Source organism: Castanea sativa, chromosome 9 (assembly GCF_040712315.1).
Source record: "Castanea sativa cultivar Marrone di Chiusa Pesio chromosome 9, ASM4071231v1".
Taxonomy (NCBI): Eukaryota; Viridiplantae; Streptophyta; class Magnoliopsida; order Fagales; family Fagaceae; genus Castanea; species Castanea sativa.
The window spans coordinates 23,040,463-23,061,942 of record NC_134021.1 but is presented as its reverse complement, the minus strand read 5'-3'; the positions used below and the strand labels follow the sequence as shown (position 1 = coordinate 23,061,942).

General features: G+C 36.8%; 1 pseudogene; it reads left to right on the top strand.

Annotated features, from left to right (window-relative positions):
• Nucleotides 1-400: 400 nt before the first annotated feature.
• LOC142608929 (limonoid 7-O-acetyltransferse-like) lies at nt 401-1,523 on the top strand (annotated as a pseudogene).
• Nucleotides 1,524-21,480: the final 19,957 nt, after the last annotated feature.

Below are 21,480 nucleotides of genomic sequence, written 5' to 3'. Positions count from 1 at the left end.
AAATTCTTATTGGTTCGCATTTGGGTTTATTACTTGCATCACTTTTTTACTTATCAATAATCACTCGCTATATCATCAATATACTTCTAGCACTTTTCTCATTTTAAAGGCCATTAAAAAAATTTATAGATCTAAAATCTAAAACAACATATACTAGCCCAAAAACATTTGTGCAACAACAAAAATCACCAATAGTAAAGCTAAAAAAAATTAAGTCTAATTAACCAATTTTACTCAAATATACAACTGCCCTTTAAAAAGTTTTAAATAGAATAATTGTCTTTACCTAGCAAATGCACACATTAAAAACTAAAAAAAAAAACCTCTACAACTAAAAAGTTGTCAAACTAGAGGTCAAAGTCGCCCCCCTTAACTTAAAATCCTGGCTTCGTCCCTGATAAAAGACAACCTCTTTATTGATTATTATGAAGAGGGCATTCCATACAATGAGGCCTGAGTCCTTTGTTGTCTGTCTAAATTTCTTCAAAATCCTAAAACGGAGTCTTTAAAGTTTAAACCATTTTCTTCCTTGTTCTCCATTTCGCAAAGAACCAAACCCAATGGAAGCTGCCCAATTTGCTGTACAAGTGAACATATTTGACTGTGGTGGAATAGCAACCGGTTTATGCGCGTCACCTAAGATCATAGATGGAATCACCCTGAGTGCTTTCCTCAACACTTGGGCTGCCACTACAGGCGGGCCTTGTAACAAATTAGCACATCCTAATTTTTTTTGAGGCATCATCGTCATCACACTTTCCTCCACAAATAATATTGCCTTATATTGCTAAACTTTTAATGGAAAGGCTTTGGTTCAACGAAGGCAAGTACAAGACAAGGAGATTTGTGTTTGATGCAAAAAGATAGCTACTTTAAGGGCAAAAGCAAAGAGTGAACGAGTGGAAAACCCAACTCGAACTGAATCACTGTCTAGTTTCATTTGTAAACATGCTAGAGCTGCATCTAGATTAACGTCTGGTTCTCCAAGGCCATCTATACTAGCCCAAGCAGTAAGCATCCGGAGAAAAACAAAGCCACGCTTGTCAGATTCTTCCATGGGTAATATCTTTTGGTGGGCGTTAGCAGCCTGTGATTATAACTCAGCAGAGTCGACAGAGATAGAGCTGCGTCGCTTAGTGGCAACCCTTAAAGAAGATGTGGCAAAAATAGACAGTGATGTGGGAATTTTGCTAGGTCATGAAGGTTTTACAAGCATGATCAAGAAAGTAATCCAGAAAGCTACAATGGAACTATTCTCCAAAGAAAACCTAGAAATTTTTGCTTTCACCAATTGGATAACATTTGGTTTCAATGAAATCGATTTTGGATGGGGAAAACCCATTTGGGTTGGGCTCATGGGGGAAGCTGGTTCCGGCAGGAAACTCACTGTACTCCAAAAAACAATATCTGGCAATGGAATTGAGGCATGGGTAACCTTAGAAGATTACGTTATGGCCATATTGGAGCAGGATGCTGAATTCCTTGTTTTGGCTACATTAAACCCTAGTGTTTTAAGCCAATAAGGCCTTACCTTTGATAATACCTATCTCTATAATAGTCTCTATATTGTTGCATACCTATGCCTTCGAATCAAACTAATAAAGGTAGTGAGTTATATTAAAAAGGGGATGGTTATTACATAACACATTGAGTTAAACTCACGATTTCACTCACAATTTCAGCTTTTGAATATACACGTGTAATAGATTTTTCCCATACAAAAAAAAAAAAAAAAAAGGTTTGTGAGCACGTTAATTGCTACACTAAATAGAAATTATGCTAACTAGGGTGTTCATCAAACCGCAAATAGAGTAATTGCATTGCACCACAAATAACAATATATCGCACCGCACTGTGCAATGCTGTGTGAGGTTTTAATGATAAGAAAACTATACAAAATCATATCACACCATACTCATATATATAAATATATATATATATATATATAAATATATATATATATATATATAATTTAATATTATATGAAGTAAGCGGTCAGCCCATCATTAGTATGTTCAAATTTCATATTGGTATGGTCATTAATCACTGTCTAGTTTCATTTGTAAACATACTAGCTAGAGCTGCATTTGTGTTACTTTATTTGTTATATATATATTTGTTTTGAAACTTACTATCATATTTTTATGGTCATTAATTGTAAACTAGTAATTGGTCATGAAATTTTGAAAACCAGCTAAGCTGCGCCTTGTACACCACACCAAATTATACATGTGACTGCAAAATTGAGGTGCGCACAAGTTTTGGCCAAACTATACAGCAAAGTGCAGTACTAAAATAGACCAAAAACTGCACCGAATCCCACCGCGAGCATAACTAGTGCACATCATCTCATCCTTTATAAGTCGTCACCAAAACCCCATGGGTATGCTATCGGTGTCTTCCGATGTCAACAAACATGAAATCAAACTCTCATGTTTATCAATTTATTAGAAAACTATCCATGAATTAACCAAATTGGGTTAGACAACTACAAATTGTGTAGTCAATAGCCATTATCTCACTTAATTGTTTAAATTCAAGTTTTTGTAGTTTAAAATAATTTGTAAAATATGAGTTTATAGATCAAATGGTAAATTACATTCGATGGACATGGAAATTGACATTCATGCTAAGAACATATAGAACATGTAATAAAACAGTGAGATTTTCAAAATGTGAATTCAATAACAAGTTATTAGTGTTAGGATGTGTGCCCTTAAATCCTATTGTATGATGCTATGTATTTTATTATGTATGACTTAATGTTGTGTTTAAAAAAGTTGTTTTGCTATTATCTAAAATAATGGTAACATGAATATTGAGACATTATCATATAGTCCATGAAATGCATAATATGTGATTTATGTGAAAAGTCACAGAAGATATAAATCACAAGTTCTTTGTAAACTCAGAATTTTAGTTTGTAGTCGGTGATGAAATTGGACATTTCATCTGCGAAGACTATAACATATCAACTAAGATAATTTGTCTTAATCATGGAAATTGAGATTTCTAGTTGATATGTTGATATGTTGATATGTTTTAAGAGTTAAAACATATTGAATTGGACCGGTGTGAGATTTATTATTCTCTTAACGACTGTCAAATGAATAATAAACTCACGACTTATATTTGCATGAACTCTTAATCCTGAGAGAATAATGGACTTGATCATGAGGTGTAGGTTGCTTTGATATATCAGAAGTGAGATCTAGAGTAACGGTCAAAATCTCAGTATGTTGGGCAACTACATTTAATGTTGATGGAACGTATATTCTCAAGATGGAATTCATAGTCTCTTAACGAAGATACAAAATATTAGGCCTAACTACTTTAGTAAATAGTTACTAAAGTATATATTTATGAGATTAGATTTCATAAATATATGATGAATAACTTAAAAGATTAAACCGGGTACTTAATGATAAGATGTAGTAATTTACAAAGTGACAGTCTATATTTATGCCTTTGTGTTACTACGAATATTTTATGAAATGGTTGCATGTACAATAAAGTCTTGGGATATAATTTATAAATAAGGCCTAGAATGCAATTATATTTATATAGTGGCATTAAATATAGTTAATGGTAACTTTGGACTTGTCAAGAGTTGACAGAAAAGCCCAAGGCCCATTGAAGCTAGTGTCTTATTGGTCCCTTTTGGTCCTACTCCAAGCCACACACTTAAGCCCAATTGGAAAGGCCCAAAAGGCCAGTCCAATTAGATAATCGGTTAGACACAAAGGGAGAAAAATACAGAATTTTTTGTAGAGAATTTTGTAAGAACACTATTGCGAAGTGGTGTAAGAAGCGTTAGACACTCCTTGACCTTCTCCCTTTGGAACTGATTGAGAGACCATACATCTTGGGCGTTAGTGGAATTGGAGTGAAGATTGAAAGTCTTCCCAAGCGTTTTTGATTTTCAGTTTTGAAATTCACCGCTTCAAGGTACACTCTCTTGTTCTCTAATTCTGAAACTTACATAGTGCATGTTAACATTTATGAATGAAGTAAATCCGTTATTTTTCCACTGCGCACATGCATATTTCCTTCAATTAGATGGTGTAACATTATTTAAAATGCACTAGGTGTAACTTGAAACTTTCTGTATGTGTGTGTGTATACACACACACACATTGGTTATTGTTGTAGTTGTGGAGTTTGAACATTAGATCTGTGAAAATAAGTAGGCCGAATAAGTGTGTTGGGTCATGGGCCGTGCCCAAGGACACACAGAAGCCTGAGGATGGTTGAAAGGTTTGTTAAGTGTTGGAGCCAATGGGCCGAGGACAAGGGAAGATAATAATGGGCTGGCGATAGTTCCCGAGGAGCCGAGCCTCCTTGGGAAAGCGTTATGGAAGGTTGGAACCCAGCTATCTCGGGAATGCTTTACAAAAGGTAATCATTCTTCTGAGAATAAGCATCAAGAAATGTAGCCAACAACAAAGGAAGAAATATCTTGGGAGAAGGCTGCCACCACCACATTAAATACTCTGCACCAAACCAACTGGCTGCATTTATAGGGAAATGACACTTGAACAGTGCTATCTCAATTTACAGCTATTCGCAAAGTTTCCAAGAGGTTTTTGATAGGACAAGAATCTAAAAGATTACCTATAAGATCAACAAGTGGAAGGCTGGGATGGAGGATGGAAGGACTATATAAGGGAAAGTCCCTCGTGAAAAATGGGGCAAGTAATTTGAGGAGGAAGAAAAAAAGAAGAACACATTGTATTCAGATAAACTTGAGCTATTATAAGAACATCTCATCCTTGGACTTGACCGAGGAGTGTTATTTCTCCCAATTTGTGCTTTTTGTCTTCTTGGCATGAATCCTGTTAGTTATGGCCCATACTTAATTTGCTGAGACATTTTCCTATAAAATCTATTTTTTAACAAATATATTGTTTTGGGCTTGTTAGGCTATCATCCATTGTTCTTGGTGGGTTGAGGTACAAACACGAGTCCTTACAATTGGCACCGTCTGTAGGAAACAGGGAATCACTTACAAATTTGATTAGCCATGGTGGATTCAGGACCAAATAGAGAAGAATCTGTGGGATCACAGCGTGTAGATTAGTTTGTTAATCTTGAAAGGAGGAGAGATTGCGAGGTTAACCACCCTCCCAGTGTGCATACATTCATACCAATAGGAGCCACCCTAGAACTGGAAGTCATGTCTCACATAGGGAGGAAACTCAAAACCTTAGGTTGGAGATAGATCACTTGTGTAGGAAGCTACATCATAAACAACGAGAGATGTCCCCTCTTAGCTCCGGAACAAACTCAAGTGAAGATGGTAGTTATAGGACAAGGTCTAGTACACCTCCTAGTGAATCCTTTTCTGTACCTTCACAATTGGATAGAGAGGAGCGATATCACAGGCAAAGGGATAAAAGTTCGACCCTTAGGAGCTTGGGGAATGACGCAATGAGTAAGGCTTTGTGCTAGATTTCAAAATCACCGTTTACCAGCAGAATTGATAGGGCTAAACTCCCTTGCTAGTTCACACAACCCATTTTCATTATATATAATGGGGGAACCAACTCCGTGGAGCATGTCAGTCATTTCAATCAGAGGATGGCTATTGATTTTAGGAATGAAGCTCTGATGTGCAAGGTTTTTCCCTCTAGCTTGGGACTAGTCACAATGAGGTGGTTCAATGGGCTAGATGAAAGCTGAATTAGCTCTTTTGAAGAGCTCTCTAGGGCTTTTAGAGACCGATTTGTTAGATAGGGTTCCTCGTTCTTTAGATTCTTTGTTGTCCATGGTGATGAGAGAAGGTGAGACCTTGAATACTTATTCAGATAGATACTGAGAAATGTTTAATGAGATAGATGAAGATTTTGAAGACGTGGCAATAAGGACATTTAAAGTTGGCCTCCTTATTGAGCATGATTTGAGAAAGTCCTTGACAATGAAGCTTGCGTGAAGCATGCGCCAACTAATGGATCGGATTGACAATCACAAACGGGTTAAGGAGAATCAGCAGTAAGGGAAGGGGAAGGCAAAGGTGATTCCTCCTGACCTAAGAGACTTTAGGTTAGAGAGATATAACAACAATCGACCTAAGAGTAATTTTGTTGGACATACTGGGCATCCTAGTGATGGAAAATAACATGCTTGTATCGCATACAAAACATGCGTAACAGTGGTCTCTCAATCAGTTTTTAAAAGGAGAATAAGAGAGTGTCTCACACTAACATACACACCATTTCATGTTCATACAAAAATTATGTATGTCTCTCTCCTTATAATTGATTATCTAATTGGGCTAGCCTTTTGGGCTTTTCTAATTGGGTTTTAGTGTGTGGCTTGGAGTGGGACCAAAAGGGACCAATAAGACACTAGCTCCAATGGGCCTTGGGCTTTTCTGTTAACTCTTTACAAGCCCAAAATTACTATTAACTATATTTAATACTATTATATAAATATAGTTGCATTCTAGGCCTTATTTATAAATTATGTCCCAAAACTTTATTAAATATTCGTAGTAATACAAAGTCATTAATGTAGACTGCAACTTTGTAGATTACTACATCTTAATCATTGAGTACCCGGTTTAATCCTCTATGTTATTTATCATATATTTATGAAATCCAATTTCATAAATATATACTTTAGTAACTCCTTACTAAAGTGTTTCGGTCTAACACTCTGAATAACCAAATCCATTAAACTTATCTCAAGGGAAAATTGTGTATCTCCGTTAAGAGACAATGAATTCCATCTTGAGAATATATGTTCCATCAACACTAAATGTGACTACCCAACATACTGAGGTTTTGACCGTTACTTTAGATCTCACTCCTGATATATCATAGCAACCTACATTTCATGATCAGGTCCATTATCCTCTCAGGATTAAGAGTTCATGTAAATAGAAGTCGTGAGATTTATTATTCATTTGACAGTCGTTAAAAGAATAATAAATCTCACAACAGTCCAGTTCAATATGTTTTAACTCTTAAAACATATCAACACATCAAGTAGAAGTCTCCACTTCCATGATCAAGACAAATCATCTTAGTTGATATGTTATAGTCTTCACAGATGAAATGCCCAATTTCATCACTGACTACGAACTAAATTTTGAGTTTACAAAGAACTTATGATTTATATCTACTGTGACTTTTCACATAAATCACATACTATGCATCTTATGGACTATATGATAATGTCCAATATTCATGTTACCATTATTTTAGATTACAATAAAACAACTTTATTAATACAACATTAAGTTATACATAATGTCTTACATAGCATCATACAATGGGATTTAAGGGCACTAATCCTAACACCTAGTGCGTAGGTGGTTAGTACAGTGTTTAAGGAGCCTAATGATCAGATTCTTGAGAAGATAAAGTTTGAATCATACTTTAAGTGGCCAAATAAAATGAGACGTGATCCCATGAAGCATAATTAGGGTCTTTACTGTCAATATCATCAAGATTTTGGGCATAAAAAAGAAGATTGTAGAACTTTTTGTGATTATTTGGTGCAATTGGTCAAGGTCGGGATACTAAGACAGTTTATGCATCAGCCTTCTAGGCAGATGGCCAAGTTGGATCGGCACACCAAATGGAATCTATCTCAAGACCATCCCTGGGAAAAATTAATATTATTCTTGCGGCCCTAGGTCGGATTGAGGGATGTCCCTCCGGGGTTATGTTCATAGCAAGACCAAACATCGAGGACTGGGTCCTTGAGTCTAAACAAGGGAGAGTGGAAATCTGACCAGCTTTAAGCTTTTCTGATGAAGACAAGGTTGGAACTTATCAACTAAATGACGATGCCCTAGTGGTAACCCTTCGGATTAGAGGGTACGATGTAAGGAGGGTCCTGGTCGACCAGGGCAGTGGGGCATAGATTATGTATCCCAACCTGTACAATGGACTTAATCTGAAACCCAAGGACTTAATTAGTTATGATTCCCCTTTGGTAGGGTTTGATGGGAAGACGGTCATCCTAAAGGGCCTGATCAAGTTGCTTGTTCAGACAGGGTTAGAAATGGTTGAAGTAAGTTTTATTGTGGTGGATGCTTATTCACCTTATACTGCTATTTTGGCCAGACCCTGGCTCCATGCCATGGGGGCCGTCTCTTTGACTTTGTATTTGAAGGTGAAGTACCCTTTAGGGGGGCAGGTTAGGGGGTTGATAGGAAGTCAGACCATGGTAAGGCAGTGCTTGGTCGCCACTATCAGACATCAGTCCGAGGTGAGCATCTCAGCTACCCACAAAAAAGCCTTGTAGCAATTAGCAGAAGTAATTGAACCCCCAGATATTGGAGATGAGGGGGTAATGTGTGAAGCGCTTAAGAAGGTTATAAGTATTTTCAAGTTGGGGTTTAGTTGCCTTCTCGGGAGAAAGAGGGTTTATTAGTTTTCCTGGAGTGCATATGAAGCTCTTATGGTGGATCCAGATTTCAACTGTCATCATCTGAATATGAACCCGGCAGCTGTCCCTAAATAGAAACCACCTCGATGCTCCTGTAAAGAGCACGTTGAGGCTGTTAAGGAGGATGTAAATAAACTTAAGCGCGCGGGGGCAATCAAGGAGGTGTTCTATCCAGAATGGTCGGCTAATACAGTGGTGGTGAAGAAGAAGTCAGGGAAATGGAGGGTGTGTGTGGACTTTACTGATTTGAACAAGGCTTGCCCCAAGGATCCCAATCTGATTCCTCAGATTGACTAGTTGGTTGATGCTATGGTCGGCCATCCTCAAATGAGTTTTTTGGATGTCTTTCAGGGATATCATCAGATACCATTATTTTTGGCTAACCAAGAGAAGACTGCCATCTTGACTACCACTGGAAATTATCACTACCGGGTGATGCCTTTCGGTTTGAAGAATGTTGGATCCACCTACCAAAGGATGGTGACTAGAATGTTAGAGTTTCAACTTGGAAAAAAATGTAGAATTCTATATAGATGATTTGGTCATGAACAATAAAGTAGCAATTGAGCACTTAATTGATTTGGGAAATGTGTTTGAAATATTAAGGAAACATAAGTTACGTCTTAATGTGTTTGAAATATTAAGCAAATTTTTGGGGTATATGATTACGTATCGGGGGATAGAGGTTAATCCTAATCAAATCTGAGCAATAAGTGACTTACAACCTCCTTGAAATCCAAAAGAGGTGCAAAAGTTGACCGGAATGACGGCTGCCTTATACAGGTTTATCTCGTGGTCAGCAGCTAGATGTAGACCATTTTTTTAGCTCCTTCATAAATGGAAGGGATTTGAGTGGACTAAAGAATGCGACCTTGCTTTCAAAGAGCTGAAGGAATAATTGTCCCAACCACCTATTCTTTCCAGGCCGAAAAATGAGGAAGTCCTTTTTGTTTATATTGTAGTAATGTGTCATGCCATGAGTTTAGTTTTAGTAAGGATGAAGGTCAGGGTGCAGAAATCGGTCTATTATGTGAGTAAATCGTTGTAGGAGGCAGAGGTCCGTTACTTGCCACTGAAGAAAGCCATTTTAGTCATAGTGCACGCTACGAGGAAGCTCCCTCACTACTTCTAAGCGCATACCGTTGTGGTCCTCAACTCCTTTTGCAATCATTACTTTTGAGGTCTGATTATATGAGAAGGTTCACCAAGTGGGGGATGATTTTGGGAGCATTTGACATAAAGTATATGCTCGTACTACTATTAAAGGGCAAGTGCTTGTAGACTTAGTGGCAAAATTTACTAAACACCCAAGAGTAGTTGTTACCGAGGAGGGGGAATCAGTATAGGTGCAGGTCACAGTAGTTGCTGTCCACAGACATCTAGCATGGAAGCTTTATGTTGATGGGGTGGCTAACCAAAAGGGGCCTGGAGTTGGGATAGTGATAGTATCCCCAAAAAGGATTACTATTAAGAAATCCGTGAGGTTGGGCTTTTCAGCCACTAATAATGAGGCCAATTATGAGACCTTGTTAACTGGGGTAGCTATGGTGAAGAAACTAGGTGGCAAAACTGTTGAGATCTTTACAGACTCAAGGTTGGTCGTCGGACCAATTCAGGGTGAGTTAGAATTCAGGGATCATAACATGCAGGGATATCTTAATAAAGCTCGACAATTACAATTTGGTTTTGAATCTTTCTCTATACAGCAGGTCTTGACGAGCAAGAATACTCATGTAGACTCTCTGGCAACTTTAGCAACTTCTTCAGAGCAGGGGCTTCCTCGGGTCATCCTCGTCGAGGATTTATTAATGCCTGCCGAGGCAGGATTAATGAGGGTTGGAGTGCACCAGATAAGGGTTGGTCTAAGTTGGATGGGCTCCATAGTTGCATTCTTGAAGGAGGGAACGTTGCACACTGAGAAGGGAGAGGCAGAGAAAATATGACGAAAAGCTCATTGTTTTTAGCTGTCTGAGGAGCAAAAATTGTATAAGCGCTCTTTTTCAGGGCCGTTTTTACTTTGTGTTCACCCTGAAGTGATGGAGCCACTACTGGAGGAATTGCATGAAGGAATCTGTGGTAGTCATACTCAGGGCTACTGGTGGCCAAATATGCAGAAAGAAGCTCAAGATTATGTTAGGAAGTGTGATAAGTGCTAGAGGTTTTCCCCGAGCATCCATCAACTTGGGGGCATGCTAAATCCTCTTTCTAATCTGTGGTCATTTGCACAATGGGGCTTGGATATTGTAGGACCATTTCCTAGAGTAGTGGGAAACTGAAGATGGCTTCTTGTTGGAACAGATTACTTCACAAAGTAGGTTGAGGCTGAGCCATTGTCCAATATCAGGGGTGTTGATGCAAAAAAAAATTTGTGGAAGAATATGGTTACCAGATTTGGGATTCCCCATACTCTTATCTCGAAAAATGGGCTCCAGTTTGATAGCAAGGCTTTTAAGAGATATTGTGGTGAGTTAGGCATTAGGAATAGGTACTCAACCCGGCTTATCCGCAAGGGAATGGGCAAGCTGAGGCAGTTAATAAGGTCATAGTTAATGGGTTAAAGAAGAGGTTAGATGAAGCTAAGGGCAGGTAGGCTGATGAGCTCCCACATGTTCTTTGGACATATCGTACTACTCCTCGTTAGTCAACTAGGGAAACCCTGATTTCCATGACCTATGGCTCCGAAGCTGTGATCCTTTTGTAGACAAGATTTCTGACGTTGAAAACAAGTCTATTTGATCCCAACAAAAATGATCAGTTATTCTGGGAGAGTTTGGATTTAGTTGATGAATGGAAGGAAGTGGCCATAGTCCAGTTGACACATTATTAGTTGACACATTATCAGCAAAAACTTAAACAGGGCTACGATATGTGGGGTGAGGGTCAGACCATTAGCACCAGGGGATTTGGTGTTGAGAAAAGTGGTAGGAACTACAAGGAACCCATCTTGGGGAAAAATTGGTCCTAATTAGGAAGATCCATATCGCATCACCTCGGTTGCTGGAATAGGTGCTATTTTTTGGAAGATCTGGATGAAAATGTTGTACCACGTTTGTGGAATGTAAATAACCTTCAAAGGTATTATTATTAATGAAAAGTAGTGTTGCCATCTTTTGTTCAGTCATTATTGTTAAGAGTTCTTTTTGCTAGTGTAAGTGTTAAACAGAACCTCGGCTATGCTTGGTTCCTCGGATCACATGTCTTGGGTAAATTAATGCATTTTATTTTACTAAGTATTAAACAAAACCTTGGTCATGCCTGGTTCCTCTGACCACGTGCCTTGGGTAAATTTACGCCCTTTCTTTGACTAAGTGTTAAACAGAATCTTGACCATGCTTGGTTCCTCGAACCACATGCCTTGAGTAAATTAATGTTTTTTATTTGACTAAGTATTAAACAAAACTTTGGCCATGCCTGGTTCCTCTAACCACATGCTTTGGGTAAATTAATGCTCTTTCTTTGACTAAGTGTTAAACAGACCTCGGTCATGCTTGGTTCCTTGAAACATATGCCTTGGGAAAATTAATGCTCAATTATTTGATTAAGTGTTAAACAGAACCTTGATCATGAATGGTTTCTCGAACCACATACCTTAGGTAAATTAACACTGTTTATATGATTAAGTATTGGTTTACTAACTACTTTGGTTTATGTAAGCATGTTGGAGAAGTGTTATGGCAATTTTCAATCTTAAAAGCTTGCAATTCATTTTTACGATTTAAACCTTGGGCAAGGCTAAAAGTGGGTTGTTAATAGTATAGATTACGCTTTGCCTGAATGAGTTGTGTTTATTCTCTAAAAAAAAGGGGTGTAATAGTAGTACATACTTTGAATGAACTGAAACCTCTCATTAAGTTAGAAGGAACTAAAACTTCTTATTAAGTTCTTCATTGGTAAAAAAAAGGGGAGCACATTTACTTTCTTTAAAAAAAAACAAAACCAACAAAATAGAAAGAGTGAAACAAAAGTAATGTGGAGCAATGGTATCCTAACTGCCAATAGATGGTGGAGGTTGGTCTTAGCTGCTACTGGTGGGTTAGAGTGCTTAATTTCCTTGTCCTTGGCAACCTCCTTTTCCTTAGAAACCTCTTTTTCCTTGGTAGCTACCTTAGTAGGTTTTGAGCTGGCTTTGATGGTGCTAGCGTCAGCAGGCTGAGTAGTTGCAGGAGCTTTAGGAGCAGTGGCCGCTTGGGAGGTTGGTTGTGTTGCTATTCGCAACACTGAAAGGTAGAAGATGTTCTTTGTTTTCCTCAGATCTGAGGAAGCATCCACTCCGGCCAGATTCAATGCCTTGATCATACCTGAAGGTAGTAACCTCGGCTTTGTGAATTGGCCCCTTAGAGCATCCTCTGTCTCTTTCACTCCAATGTCATAATTGGATTTCTCGGCCTGAGCAAGAGCCTCCTCTTTCTTCTCTAGCTTTTTTTTTTTTTTTTTTTATAGCTTTAATATGCTTTCGAGCAATGGCCAGTTGCTCCACAACTTTGTGAAGTTGTTGACGTAGATCCTTAGCCTGCTTCTCAGTGCCGGCTAAAGCGGCTTCAGCACTTTTTCTCTCTCTATCTGCCTCGGTCAACTTTGTACCGAGGACTTTAATCTTCTTTTCGGCCATGGCCAGAGTCTTGATAGCAGATACTCGGCGTGCCTCCTTATCTTTCAACTGAGCATGGGCATGATCCACCCATTCTTTAGTGATGTTTGGTGTTTGGATTGCTTGCAAGAAAGAAACAATGTAAGGAATGGCCAAGAAGTCAAATTTTCCAATTAAAATGTGTGTGTGTGTGTGTGTGTGTGTGTGTGTGTGTGTGTGTGTGATACATGAAATAGGTTGAGGTGCATACCACGGCTAGGTCCCTCTTCAGGGTTAAGAAGATCTCATGCTTTTTTAAGGTCCTCAAATCAGCCATGGCCTCTGGCAAAAGCAGGGGTTATTCTAGAGCGTTGGCCACATAGCTCGTTTTCTCCTTTTGAAAGTTCCTAATGGAGGAGTCCAATGGGAGTGGGGCTCCTTCTAGCTCAAGCGATGGGTTCTAGATTGGAACCCTAAGGTGGCAGTCAGAAACCATCTCAGTGCCCGAACCCTCCTTTGTGTTTTTTTCTTTTTGCCCCTTTAGAAAATTTTCCCCTTTCTAAGGCTCAAGGTCTTTAGAGGGAGCAACTTCACTCTCCGTAGATACTTATTTACCCTTTTTGTCCATTTTCCTCTTCTTTTCTGGTTTTTTGGAAGGGGACGTATGGGTAGGAAGGGGAGTTGGGGGCTGAGGTTGGACGGCTATCTCAGGTGTGGACCCTCTTACGTGTGACTCCAGTAGCTTGTGAAGACTGGTGTTCTTTTTACATTGAAGTACCATGGCTTCTGGTATGTCAGCTGGCTCTTGATTGCTACTGATTTGAGCGGAGGGTAGAGGCCTAGAAGTGGTGCCTGGAGATTTTGTAGGGTCTGGTCAGTCAAAGACTCCAAAATCTTCTTTTGAATCTACCATTTCAAACACTTTGACCATTTCTTCTTCTTGTGCCAAATTTGAAGAAGTCTTTTTTTCCTCGATTATGTGTTGGATGGGCAGACAACTTGATGAGTACCTTTAGAGGGAGAACTGGTGAGGAACCTAGGTACTGCAACGATGATTTAGTGCAGCTGAGGATCTTTCACTTTAATGATGTTCTTAGGGGACTAAAAGCTAGATGAGATTAGCTTGTACCCGAGGACAACATGGGTAGCACGCAGTTGGCCGTCCATGTGAAGGAAGATCTCAAACTAAAGAATTTTGTTCAAATCTGCTTCGTTAACTAGACTAAAGTTGGAAGCTATAAAATTATTATTTGCAAAAACCCAAAAACAAAAGTATGATTAGAGAAGGGGTAGGAAAAAGCACTCATGAACTAAAAAGAGAAAGGGCCTACAAAATTAAAGTTTTCACTATTGGGATGGGAAAGAACGGGGTACTTATGCCTAGAACATCCCACTTGGCTTCCCATCCATCGGACAATGTAAGCCATCATGCCATTCACCCGAGACGATCAAGAAATCCTAGTCTAAGCCCTTGTTGGATTCGGGGAGACACGAAATGAGCCTGAATGACCCAAGTTTTGAGGTAAAACTCGATGTCCTTAAGGTATTGACTATTATATACCTAGTTAACATCGTGGTGGGTAAGGTTCACCCCCATTTTTCGGTTAAGGGCATCAACACTACCTAGTATCCTAAACAAATTTGGTGAACATTTAGTAGGGCAAAGTCTATGGGCAATTAAAAAATCCCTAGTTACCCTCCTTATAGGTATTTGCATTCCCCCTTTATAAAAGCTATCATAGGGATTACCACAACCCCTTCTGGCCTAAGAGCATGCCAATCTCCTAAAAGGCAATGCTGTATGGTAACCCTAGGTGGTATGTTGTGTCAGGTTTTAAAGGCTTCTATGCCCTCAAGAGTATCTACCAAACTAGCGAACCTACCCATCTAGGAAGTAAAAGGAAAAACTGCTAAAGAATAAGGAAAAGAATTGTAGGCCAAGGAAGAACAAGAACCTAAAGTTGATATATGAACTAAATGGTACTTACAAAGAAGTATGTAAGGAGCACCTCAGACTACTTCTTTGGAAGACTGAAGATTTAGGAAATGGAGGAAATGGACCTCCCGCTTCCTTTATATAGGAAGGCAAGGTGAGCGGGAAAATTCCCACTCGAATTCCCATGGGGAATCTCCACCATAGGATTTTTATCGCATTGTAGAATGTTAGGGACAGAGCGTTGTGTGAAGCAATAAATGGGGTGTTGTGGATTCCAAAGTATCAAAAGCGTGTTCAGAGCAGGTTAAAAGACATTATCACGTGGGAATGTTCACTAGGTGTGTGAAGTTTAGAAGCAAAAATCAAAAGCCGACTTTCATCAGTGGAGAAAAAAGGTGGTGTTTTGAGGGGCTATTGTAAGGATAAGTAGGCTGAGTAAGTGTGTTAGGCCGTGGATCGTGCCCGAGGATACATAGAAGCCCGATGATGGTCGAAAGGTTTGTTAAGTTTTGGGGTTAATGGGCCAAGGACAAGGGAAGATAATAACGGACTGAAGATAGTTCTTGAGGAGTCGAGCCTCCTTAGGAAAGCATTGTGGAAGGTTGGAACCTAACTATCTCAGGAATGCTTTACAAAAGGTAATCATTCTTCTGAGGATAAATATCAGGAAAGGTAGCCATCAACAAAGGAAGAAATATCTTGGGAGAAGGCTGTCACCACCACATTAAATGCTTTGTACCAAACCAATTGGCCGCATTTATGGAGAAATGACATCTGAATAGTGCTATCTCAGTTTACAGCTATTCACAAAGCTTCTAGGAAGTTTTTGATGGGACAAGTATCTAAGAGATTACCTACAAGATCAACAAATGGAAGGTTGGGATAGAGGATGGAAGGATTATATAAGGGAAAGGCTCCCGTAAAAAATGGGGCATGTAATTTGAGAAAAAAGAAAAAAAAAGAAAAAAAGAAGAACACATCATATTCAGATAAACTTGAGCTATTATAAGAACATCTCATCCTCGAACTTGACTGAGGATTGTTATTTCTCCTAATTTGTGTTTTTAGTCTTCTTGGTGTGATTCCTGTTAGTTATGGCCCATACTTAATCTGCTGAGATGTTTTCCTATAAAATTCATTCAATAACAAATATATTGTTTTGGGCTTGTTGGTCCATCATCCATTGTTCTTGGTAGGCCGAGGTACAAAAACGAGTCCTTACAACATCTTTTATTTGACAACAAGAAATTTTACCAATTGAGTTAATTGAAATCTACCACTATAATCAAATTTATAGATTTTTATTTTTTACTTTATTGAAATGCGTTAGATTTTCTGCCTGTCAAAATCTATTTACAAATCCTGTTGTTGTTGTTTTTTTTTTTTTTTTTAATTTATGAATGAAACTTTGAAAATCATATGAAAAATACATAGCCAGACATTAACACTTGAACTGAATTTAATATAAAAATAAAGAGATGTGAACACTACATGTTAGAAGGTATACAGCTTGAGAACATATAATAATGGGTGCGGAATAGAAATCACATATGAGCATAACCTATTAGTGGTTTATTTTATTTTATTTTTTATTTTTTATTTTTTATTTTTTATTTTTTATTTTTTATTTTTTATTTTTTATTTTTTTGAACTCTCACACATTGACACTACTGCAAAGATAAATTTGTGTTTTTTAAGTAATTTATAGTAGTATCAATGTTGAATGCACCATATGATTTTTAACGTTTTTTTAATAATAATTTTCTTGCAAGCAAAATAGGTTGATACTCATGTGTCATGACTTCCCGTCCATTGAAAATGTTGATTAAATTGAAGATTGAATGTATAATTTTAGCTGGCGATTGCTTTTCTATTTTTTTTTTTAAAATCGTTGTGATGTATTAAAATGTTTTGATTTGCAATTTACATGATGCTTATTTTCTTATTCATTGAATATGATTTATAAAGTATTTTTCTTATAATTTTTGACATTGACAATTAGTTAATAAATCTGATTTGTTTGTGTTCATTGGTTGTCTAATTTCGTCTGAATATACAACCTTGATTTTAAAAATGATTGATTAGTTATGATTTTAATTTATACATTAATACAATACGATCTTTTAAATGCAATATATTATAATTACAATGATATTATTTATAGCTGGTTTGTCTTAATAAAAGTTTGACCATCTTTCTTCTATATTTGAAAAAAAAAAAAAAAAGACACTATTTATAGAAAACACATTCAATAAGGTTTTCCACGTAGGTCATTGCATATATGGTATATATCTCTGGTGGTTGTATAAAAAATTTGAGATTCAATCCTCGCCTATACCAAAAACTGATTAGTGTCTTGGTCTATTATTATAAGCGGATGTCATAAGTTGAAACTCTCTAAAAAAAAAACTAAACTACACAACCTATTTTTCTAACTAGAAACATAATGAGGCTAGTAGTTATCAAAATGTGACCAGTTCCTATGTGGCTATAAATCTCACTACTATATTCATTAACTAGTCTCTAAACCCGTGCAATGCACGGGAAAAACTATAGAATGAGTTTAGAAGAATATCATTATATTTAAGTTGAAATAGTTAGCATAACAATAATTATAAAAAAATATTTATCATAAATGTATGAAATGCTTGAAAATAGGAGATGACAAAATTTTTTTTTTTTTTTTTGGGAAAAAATAGGAGATGACATTCACAATACAATTAAATTAAGTAAGATACATGTAGGGTCAATGGGCCCCGGAATATGTGTTGGGTTGGCCCAAGAGTATGTGTTGGGCCAAAGGCCCAATCCGAGGACACCAAATGGTCCGAAGATGTGAAATGTGTCAACCCACAAAGCAATACTAATAGGTAAAAAAGTGATATCTGGTCAGGTATATTTAAGAGTGTGGTCCGAGGAAGAGTATGTCCTCGGATATGCAAAGCCGAAGTAGAATAAAGGCTGGTTAATCTCCACGGACAATATTCTAGAAGATCCTATAGGTAAGGATAAGCATGGTATACATAGAAGATAAGAAAAAAGGCGGTGGGATATTTAAGAAAAAGCTGTTACCACCGCCACCGCATTAAATACTCTGACACTGCTTCTCTGGCCGCATTAATGAGGAAGTGATGCCTAAGCATCAGAGTTCGATCTTACAGCTGCCTCCAAAGATTTCAGGGGAGATGGATGAAATAAGGATCTAAACCAGCAATCGAACCCTTATGTGGAGGATGAGAAGAAGAAGAAGGATGATATAAAAGGAAGAAGGGACCTTCAGAAGAGGGGAGGGAGAAAAGAGAGAGAGAGAGAGAGAGAGAGAGAAAACACTGTATGCATCACCATCCTTAGTTGTAATCTATCTTTGAAAGAGATAATACAAATCATCATCGGCTTGTGTTCGAGGATAAGATTCTTTCATATAAACAGTTTCTTGTGTGTACCATTGTGATCAAGCCCATCATTTTTTGTTATCTAACATCACTAAAACTTAGATTAAAAGCCCACTCTCTACAAATTTCATTATATTGGGTTTTTTGGGCCCATCACCTTCTCATTGTGGGTTTGGGTGCAAATTGTGTCCTTACAATATCAATTGAAAATTACTGATATAACTGTCCAATAGACATGGCATTCATTCTAAAATGAGTTGTAATCATAAATAACATCTTTTTTTAGAAACAAATCATAATAATTTTGTATAACAAAAAGAAAAGAAATTGACATAATAAATTTGACTAAAAAATTAAATAATATATTCATAGGTAATTGCATTTTTTGTTATAATATGTTTTCTTTATAATTTATAATATGATGTGACGATAAATATAATTAGTTAATATCAATAACATAATAAGTAAGCTTAAAAAGAAAACATAATACATAAACCTTTAAATTATTATTTTTTGTTTTTTGTGAGTAATGATGTTTTAGCCAAATCTAGCAAAAATTTATATTTGCCTTAGCATTACTATTTGTTTTTTTATTGTCTATTCCATAGCAATTTTTGTTTTAGAAACAAATCCATGCCAATTATTTATATAAGGCTAATGACAGATAGTTGGAAACTAACGGCAAGCACAAGTGAAAGATTAAATAATAATAATAATAATATTAGTAACCAGATTTTGTTTATGAACACCACCACATTTACTCCAAAAAATAATAATATTATATATATATATATATATATAAATTATGAGGAAAACAATTTTTGAGCACTGACTTTTATAATACTGTACGCTACAGTAAAAAAGTGTAGAATAAAAAACAAAAAAATGGAAATCATAAGAGTATGGATATTCTCGTGATAGTGAAGAGTCATTGGAGCTTTACAACATTTTGGACTTTTCACTTTTGGCAGGTGAGATAGCCAAAGTCCAAATCCGGTCCATCCGGCCATTAAATTTTGGACCTACTATACTACGACGTGCGTTACACTTCACAACACGGTTTTATTATTAATAAATTAGATTTTTAAAATAATTACCAAAAAAATTAGATTTTTTAAAATTAAAAAAATAACTAATGTGTAAAATTATGGAAATGTCAACAAAAAGTTAGAGAGGCCTCCATCTGCTAGACAAAACGTTTGTTGCAACAGAGTTTATTGGGAGATAAGAGAGGATGCCGGAGACATCAGGTAGACTGCTTATTATGTCATTGTCATCTTTGTCATCATCTCTTTCAATTCTTTGTTTCTTTTGAACCTTCAAGCTTCCTACCATGGCTTCAATTTGTTGTGTGTGTTTTCTTTGTGAAAATTTAAGTGAGTATGAAGGGTTTCGACCTTGGCAGGGGTTTATATTTGTTGAAATTTTTGTTTTAGAGTTTTAGTTGAAATAAAATTTTCAAGCTCTTGAAATATATATCTAATAGAACTTTACTTAAACTAAACTATTGTAACACTTGAGAACATAATTACGGCGTTAAAGAAAAATAATAAATATATAAGATATAAAATCTAAAATAAAAAGAATCTAAAATAAAAAGAAAAAGAATATAGTGGTAATGTGGAAAACTGTGGGAGTTTTAGAGTTTTACTTAAATTAATATTGTAATATTTGATAAGATATTTACGCGTTAAAAAGAAATAATAAATATATAAGATGTAAAACTTAAAATAAAAATAAAAAGAATATAGTGGTAGCGTAGAAAATTGCGAGAGTTTCAGACGCTTCGGTTATATATATATATATATATATATATATATATATATATATATATATTAATGAATATATACTGTGGTGAGATTTTAGCAAAAGTAATGTATACTAGTGAGTTTCACACACACAACCTATAATCTCACTAGTATACATTACTTTTGCTAAAATCTCACCACAGTATATATTCATTGACTATACAACCTATATCTTTCTAACTAGAAACATAACGAGGCTAGCGCTAGTTGTTGTCAAATTGAGACCTGTTCATGTGTGGCTTTAAATCTCACTAGTATAGTCATTAACTTTACAACCTATCTTTCTAGCTACAAACAATTCAAGGCGTGTAGTTGTCAACATGTAACCTGTACATATATGGGGCTTTTAACAAGAGGTGTTGCACAGGTTTGAGTCGTTTCCACAGTAAGTCACCTAACTGACTAGTGACTATTTGGATTTCTATTCCTACAAAGCTGTAGCTCGTTTTGGAATTTTATGATATATATTTTTCGAAAAAAGTCAAAACATAATTAGAATTCAAATTAATTTTAAAATTATTATCTAATTTTCTGCCACTTATTCGAATTTATTTTCTTAATTGTAGTGTCTAGTGATCCATTCATAATATGCAGTTAAAAGCCGAAATGATCTCCTTACTCACTTAGATAAGAGTATGACCACCTTATTATCACTACTGTATTGTTTCCACTTTGCATGCATGATAACTAGTTACAACCCAGTCTAGAATGTGCTCACGACAAGCTAACTTTGGCGTATTTCATAATTAATTTCATAATTGCTGTGTGAACTTGTAAGCCACATGTCCAATTCTTTGCGAAATCTGGAAAGGGCCAAAATACCTTGGAGACAACCTGTGAAACCCTTAGAATTGAGGGACAGCTACCTATAAGGCAGCCTAAGGAAAACCCACTCACCAACTTGGAAAGACTTGTCTAACTTATGCATATCAACTTGAGCCTTCATCCTGGCCTGGGCTGCAATCAAATTCTGCTTGAGAAGGTTCAATAGAACAGTCCTATCATGAAGCACAGCATCCACTGCAGCAAACTTAGTAAGACCAAGCACATAATCCAAGACCCTAGTAGGGGGAAAACCATAAAGAGCCTCAAATGGAGACATCTTTGTAGAAATATGATAGTTGGTATTGAACTAGAATTCAGCCAAGTACAACCATGAAGCCCAAGAATGAGACCTGTCACCTACAAAGACCCTTAAATACTGTTCCAAGCTTCTATTCACTACCTCAGTTTGCCCATCAAACTGAGGATGGTAGGTTGAGGACATACCTAACTCAGTGCCTTAAAGTTTGAACAACTCCTTCCAAAAAGCAGAGGTGAAGGCAACATCCCTATCACTTACAATGGACCTAGGCAATCCATGTAACTTAAACACCC